We start from the raw sequence: 7,628 nt of genomic DNA, 5'->3' as shown, positions 1-7,628 counted from the left end.
ATATATATACACATACACACACACACACACACATATATATATATATGGTGGTGGTTATGTGCCATGGAGTCGATTCTGACTCATAACAGCCCTGTACAGAGTTTCCAAGGCTGTAAATCTTTACGGGAACAGAAAGCCTCATCTTTCTCCTGTGAGGCAGTTGTTAGTTTCGAACTGCTGACCTTGAGGCTTGCAGCCCGATTCGAACCCGCTACGCTACCAGAGCTCCTTATATACATATATATGAACCTGTACTTGCCTTAATCCATACTTCTTTAGCAAGATGCTATTGATATTAGAATTGCGGAATAGTATATAAAGTTTTCTTATGTAATTTCTCATGAAACAAACATGCAGTAAACCACCACATGGGTCAAGTCATCCTTATAAGGTATAATAATTTTTTTAACTGCATTTTACTTACAGTAGGGCTGCACTGTCAGTGTATTTAGAGGAGAGAGATGGCTCTGAACAAGGTGACACACACTTGGCTCTGCTCAACTCTATACGAGGCTTGATAGATGTGGCACTACTGTATGAAGCCCAGAGAACAGCCAGATGGGATCGAGAGAAAGGCATGGGGAGTTGAAAGAGCTTACTACAATCGCCATCTAGGAGCCCAACACAAGCCAGGGTTTGGTCACTGACATGACCACCATCAATCTGTGACCAAGAGGAGAGAATGCTGTGAGCAGGAAATATGAATGGGTTTTGCCTGTGCCTGACTCCAGCCTAGCAGAGCTTCATTCGACCTTGTGTCTAGGGTTAAGTGTTCAGGTGCCAAGTTTTCTTGAGCACCTCATGCACTTCTGACAGCAGAACTGCCAGAGTCAGAAAGTCTACTTAAAAGCAGGATTGGGTGCCACTTTGCCAGCCCACCCTCACAGGAACATTCCTGTACACAGCCCTGAATGATCGACTGCAGATGTCATACCTGAGAGCCTCAGACTACAAGCTTTCCTATCTGCAGTGCCCCCTCACTGCTTTCTGTAAGCCCCGTGTGCTTAAGTGGCACAGGCTGCTGCCGTCACGTCAGTTCTGGCTGTGGGAAGAGATACAAGGTCACCATCTGAACACAGAACCCCGGAAACTCATCAGGGGGTTGATGATTTCCCTCTCCCAGAAGAACTGTGTGGCTTTGTCTTACATTTACTTTTGTTTCAGACTTAATAAAGAGTCTGTATAATATTTACATCTTTGAAGATGGGGTCTCTTTTCTTCCCTATATCACCTCCAAACAAACCTATAAACCAGGAGTCCTGGTGTGGCACTGCAGGATAATGCACTGGACAGCAAGGTTGGTGGTTCAAACTCAACAGCTGCTCCTCGGAAATCCTATGCAAAGTCGCTATGTATAGTTTATGTATAAAAACGAGATACTGTTGTTTCCCTTTGTATTTCTGGTCCCCTGTGTCCAGGGCTGACTTCTAGGGCTTATGGTTCTCATAGTGCTAGGCAGCCTAGGCTCTTGGTGACCATTTCCCAGATACAGAGGGCTAGATAACCTGATAAAATTTCCATAGCCAGCAAGAGGCTGAGCAAGGCTATGAACCCATGCACTGCAGTTCCAGAGGATGGCCTTTACTGCTTTCTACACTTACCCTCCAAGTTCACAGCCCCTGGGCCAATGACTCCTCTGGAATTGTCCTATGACTATGAAGGGCCAAGACATTGTTTCAAGGACTAACCCAAGGCTGGGACACAGATGTCATTTTTCTCCTTGAGACTGCTGTTGTACGGAAGATAAAGCTGAAGCTCATGGGAGAACCTGCTAGAGGTGGAAGCCAACACAGAAGTTACTCTCAGTGAAAAAGAGAGAGAAATAAAGAGCCCTGATGCCCAATGTCGGAAACCCTGGATTCAGTGAAGCCTGTGCTCTCCAAATAAATGAGGTAGTATGTGAAAGCTGTTTTGACATAGTATTCTGGTACTAACTCCTTAAAAGAAGTGACAAAAATGCAGAATAAGCATTAGTAAGAAAGTTATGTCACACTTCTACAGAAATACACATATACATACACACATGCAAAATACATTGTTGTTGTTAAATGCTGTACAGTCAGTTGTCATTCATAGCGATCCTGTATAGGGTTTCTGAGGAGTGGCTGGTGAGTTTGAACTGCCAACCTTGCAGTTCAAACCGACCTTTCCAATAAGAGATTGGAAGATTTCATTTATTCAAACCAAAAATATCTACACAGAACTTCTAAGGTAAGTTACGTTGTTGTTGTTTAGTGTCGTCTAGTCAGTTCCGACCCATAGCAACCCTGTATAGGGTTTCCAAGGAGCACCTGGTGAGCTTGAACAGCCGACTTGCAGTTCAAACCAACTTTGCATTCCAGCGCATTAACCCACAGCACCACACCAGGACTCCACAGTAAATTATAGCTATGTATTATTAGCACAATAATTACCATTCTGTGCCTAAGGAATATGATCTAACCCACAGCTGTCTGTATTAGTTAAGAATTTTGCTACCAAAGATAAGAAACTAGTTTGTTACTACATCTCCTCCTACTTGGGGCATAAGATGAAACCAATGTTTACAACATAAAAACCAGGGGCTATCATAGAATGCGTATACAATACAGAAGACGTAAAAACCACCAGGCAGGTCAGTTACTATCAGAGTGAGTCCCTGGTAAATTGGTCTGATAGTCAGTGCATGTCTTCAACCCAGCTGGATGTGACAGAGATGGCAGCAACTCTAGGGGAAGCATCTGGCCATCACCTCAGTGTAGAGATTCTTCCCAAACAGTTTCACGTTCACTGAATTCACTCTATCAGCTCTGGGATGTGCCTGATACAGGGCTGTACGAATGTGCAAACTTGTGCATGTACAATTTTATAAGAAGTGCATGTGATGTGGTATTTGCATATGTACAAGTTGCAGAATCTTGTTGATCAATAAAGAATGTATATAGTCAGTGTGACATGGGTGTTTATTTGTTGAGATACACAGAACATATGCAGTTGGTGGGAAATGGCTGTTTGCACTTATGCAGGCATTTGCACAACCCTTTCAAAACATTTACTTTGCAAGTAGTCTCCATTCTGTCACCTTGTCTAAGTTTCCCTATAGACACAGACAGCTGTATGGCTGAGACAAACTTAAATGTGTGCAGCATCAGATAGCCAGTTGTCAAATACGTCTCCCCCTTCCTCAACACCAAGCCAAGCATTCACTCCAACCCATGTCTCTCTCCTCTTTCAGCTTTAGTCAACACTTGTGGAATTTCTGAAGCACTAAATGGCATCTCTATTACAGAACGAAGCAGGAACATTTTAAGAAGTTGTTATCTCCCTCTTTTGTAGGAAGTTTTTTGTTGTTGTTTTTTTTGTGTGTTTTTTTTCCGCTATGCTGATTTGAACTGGTGTCAGAATTAGTTAACAGATGCTTAATTTAAATGGAGCTTTTTAAAAGTGGCTGGGAGGAGTGAAAAAAAGGGAATGTAATTGGAGAAAATTCAGAGTCTTTGTATTTTGTCTAAATATAAGTTCCTGGTGAATTGCCGATTTTCACTCATGTGGAACACTGCCACATACTGCCTTGTTCTACATTCCCATGTTCAACTCTTCAGTCAGTACTTTGGTTCAGTACTATTTAAATAATATTTGACTTAAAAAACTGACCCAAGATGTGTTACTGACACTTAAAAAGATCACCACTGAAAAAAAAGTTTAAGGGAAGGTGGGACTTGATGGCAGATCCAGGAGAAGTGCAGTGAGGATCTCCATCAGCAATAACACAGAACACCAGATGGAGCAGGTTCAGAGGACAGTCCCAGAACTCTGAACTATATATAAAGGAATATTTAGAAAGTTTGAAGGCTCACAGCCAGTGGAATTTGTAGCAAAGCAAGAAATCTAGTGTTTTCTGATTGGCTGCCCTCCCTGGCTCCCAGAGTGGCCATCACGGGCAAGACAGAGCAGGGGAAGGATCAGAACCACCGCCTGCCTCAGAGATAAAGGTGTGGACAATCTTTTTTTTTTTTTTTTTTGTCTCTGGTCATTGGTGTCTCACTGTCTGTGCACCTCCATTCTGGTGACTAGAGGGGGTGCCTGAGTGGACACCACACCCCCACACAGAGCTGCTCAGCAAAATTTAAAGAAAAAGGCCCCAATTAAAAACTAAATGGCAGCACAAAACAGCCACAGCTGGCCCTGAACTGTTTGTCACTAGGAGAAAGGCATGAATGGGGGGTGTGGAATGAGAGAGAGACAGTTTAAAAAGGAAACAGGCCAAAAATTAAATCCTGAGTTACATCATAATGACCAACAATGGCATCTTGAAATTTTTCAGAAGCCAAGAATGGGACATTAAAGTCATATTCATATTTGGCTACAGATTTTTTTTTTTTTTCTTCTCTCTTTCCTGTGATTATAGACTACAGTATCCAATCTGTCTTTTTTTTGCTGCTGCTGTTTTGGTTTTTGGTTCCCTCTTTACCTTTAGGAGGCTCTTTCTCTCCCTACATGACCCAAGAAGAGGCAGCAATTACGGGTATATAGTCAAGCTACAATCACACCCTATAAAATCCCACAATCCATGCAAGAACTAATGCCAGCTACCATACACCAGATAGGCAGTCAACACCTGGAACAGTTACTCTGAGTTTAGTAATAAGAAGAGTGCAAATGTAAGGCAATCTGCTGATCACATCCACATGGAAGCAACCAGAAAGCATCATAAAACACCAACATACATTCATCTAATTATTGAGGTTACAGCTAACTACTGAATATGCTCAAGAAACAGATGAGCAACTCTGCACATGTCCAGAAACAAGATAAACTGACTGAGACAAATGATCTGGAGGTAGACCTAGACTTGAAATTGGAAGGAGGTCAGGTTTTGGAAATGCCTGAGAAGGAATTCAGAAAAATGATAATGAAATGTATCATATCACTTTACAGAGGAGTTGAGAAAAATAAGGAGGAAGTCAGGAAAGCACTACAGGAACAATCAAATAAGATAGATACAGCATTGGAAACAATTCAAAACCTACAGAAAGAGGTCCAAATGATTAATGATAGAATATCAGAAATGGACAAAACACTGAAATGGCAAAGGAGTAGAATAGAAGAGATGGACCAGAACTAGTGAGCTGGAAGACAAACCTCTCAATACTGCTAAGATAGATGAGCAAGTAGAAAAATGGATAAAGAAATCTGAAAACGATCTAAGATTCATGTTAGACAACATGAAGAGGAATAACTTAAGAATTATTGGCATTTTGGAACAGGAAAAATCACACAAGTCCAAAGAGGAGATAGTTGAAGATCTGATGGAAGAAAATGCCCCAAACATCCTGACAAGTGAAAAGATAAGCATTCAAGAAGCTCAATGAACCCTAGGAAGGATAGATCCCAAAAGAAAATCACTAAGACATATAGTAATCAAGCTCTCCAAAAATAAAAGATAAGGAGAAAATTGTGAAAGCAGCTAGGGAAAAGAGAACCATTATATAAAAAGGCACACAAATCAGATTAAGCTCGGATCTCTCAGCAGAAACCATGCAGGCAAGAAGACAATGGGGAGGCATATATAAAACTCTAAAAGAATAATACAGCCAACCAAGAATTGTCTACCAAGCAAAGCTGTCAGTCAAATACAATACTGTAATAAAAACATTCCAGGATAAACACAAGCTAAGGGATTTTGCCAAGGCCAACCCTGCGCTGCAAAACACCCTAAAAGGGAGTTCTGTGGACTGAGAACCAACAAGAACAGACATATCTCAAATTGACATATGAGAAAGCACCAACCAGAACTCAATTGTCAAATGGAAGAGTCAAGAAAATAACAAAATTATAACAAGGAATTCAGAGGATCTGAGAGGTCAGTCTGTGATCAAAACAATTAACAATGGGAAAGAAGGCAAACACATAGGAACAGAGATCCAGGTCGTGAGAAGGTAAATTACATTACAGGATACAATAGACTGTCTTATATGGAGTTAAAGCTAATAGAATATAAGGAAACCTCAAAGGAAATTAATATTACACAATATGCCAAGAAAATTAAAATTCAAGAAGAACATGGAAACATTAAAACTATAAAGAAACGGATATAAAAAGAAAACAAAACCATGAACTCAGCACAGGAAGACATGCAGAACAAAGAAACAAGCAGCACCACAAAAAAACAAAAACAAACAAACAAAAAAAACCCATAATGACAACAATTAATCCATACCTATCAATAATTAACAACAACAACTGATAACTACACTGAATGTAAATGGATCAAATGCACCAGTTAAAAGATGGAGAGTGGATAAGAATGGTTAAGAAAACAAGATCCTTCAATATACTGTCTGCAAGAGACACAACAAACAGACTAAAAGTCAAACGATGGAAAAAATATACAAAGCTAACTGCAGTCAAAAATGAGCATGAGTGTCAATACTAATCTCTGATAAAATAAACTTTAAGGCAAAACCCAGCATAATAGATAAAGACGGACAATATATCATGATTAAAAGGACAACTGAACAAGATGACATAACCATAATACATATCTATGCTCCCAATGAAAGAGCTCCAAAATATATAAAGCAAACTCTAATATGTTTGAAGAAAAAAAATAGACAAATCTACAATAATAGTGGGCGATTTTAATACACAACTTTCGAAAAAGGACAGAACAACCAGAAAGAAACTCGAAAAAGATACAGAGGCAGTAAACAACACAATCAGCCAACTGGACCTCATAGACTGTGTTCAACCCAACAACAACACAATACGTATTATTTTCCAATGGAACATTCTCCAGAACAGACCATGTCTTAGGCCACAAAAAAGGCTCCATAAATTTATAAACATCAAAATACTATTAAGCATCTTCTCAGACCACAATGCTATCAATTTAGAAACCAACAATAGGAAGACGAACGAAATAAAGTCAAATACATGGAAAATGAGTAACTCTCTGCTGAAAAGCGACTGGGTAGTTGAAGAAATTAAACGTGAATTCACAAAGTTCTTAGAAACAAATGAGAACAAAAACACAGCATACCATAATCTTTGGGACACAGTAAAAGCAGTCCTGAGAGGACAATTTATTGCAATAAATGCACATATCCAGAAAGAACCAACATTAACACAACATCTCCAACAACTAGAAATACACCAGCAAAGTTAACTTACAGTCAACAGAAGAAAGGAAATAATAAAGATTAGAGCAGTAATAAGCAACATAGAAAACAGAAAAACTATAGAAAGAATCAACAGGACAAGAAGCTGGCAAACCTAACAAAAGAAAAGAGGGAGAAGACACAAATAACACATATTAGAAACCACATGGGTGATGTCACAACAGAACCAATAGAAATAAATAGAATAATAACTGCATGTTATGAAGAGTTGTACTCCAACAAATTTGAAAACCTAGAGGAGATAGGTATATTTTTAGAAAACCACAACTTACCTAAACTTACACAGAGTGAAGTAGAAAACTTGAACAGACCTCTAACAAAGCAAGAAATTGAACAGGTCATCAAAAAACTCCCAACCAAAAAAAGTCCAGGTCCAAATAACTTCACTGGTGAGTTTTACCAAACATTCAGGAAAGAGCTGTCACCAATTCTACTCAAATTATCCCAGAATATAGAGGAGGATGAACA

This window comes from Chrysochloris asiatica, unplaced genomic scaffold (assembly GCF_000296735.1).
Source record: "Chrysochloris asiatica unplaced genomic scaffold, ChrAsi1.0 scaffold00281, whole genome shotgun sequence".
Classification (NCBI taxonomy): domain Eukaryota; kingdom Metazoa; phylum Chordata; class Mammalia; order Afrosoricida; family Chrysochloridae; genus Chrysochloris; species Chrysochloris asiatica.
Note: the sequence above shows the minus strand (reverse complement) of the source record.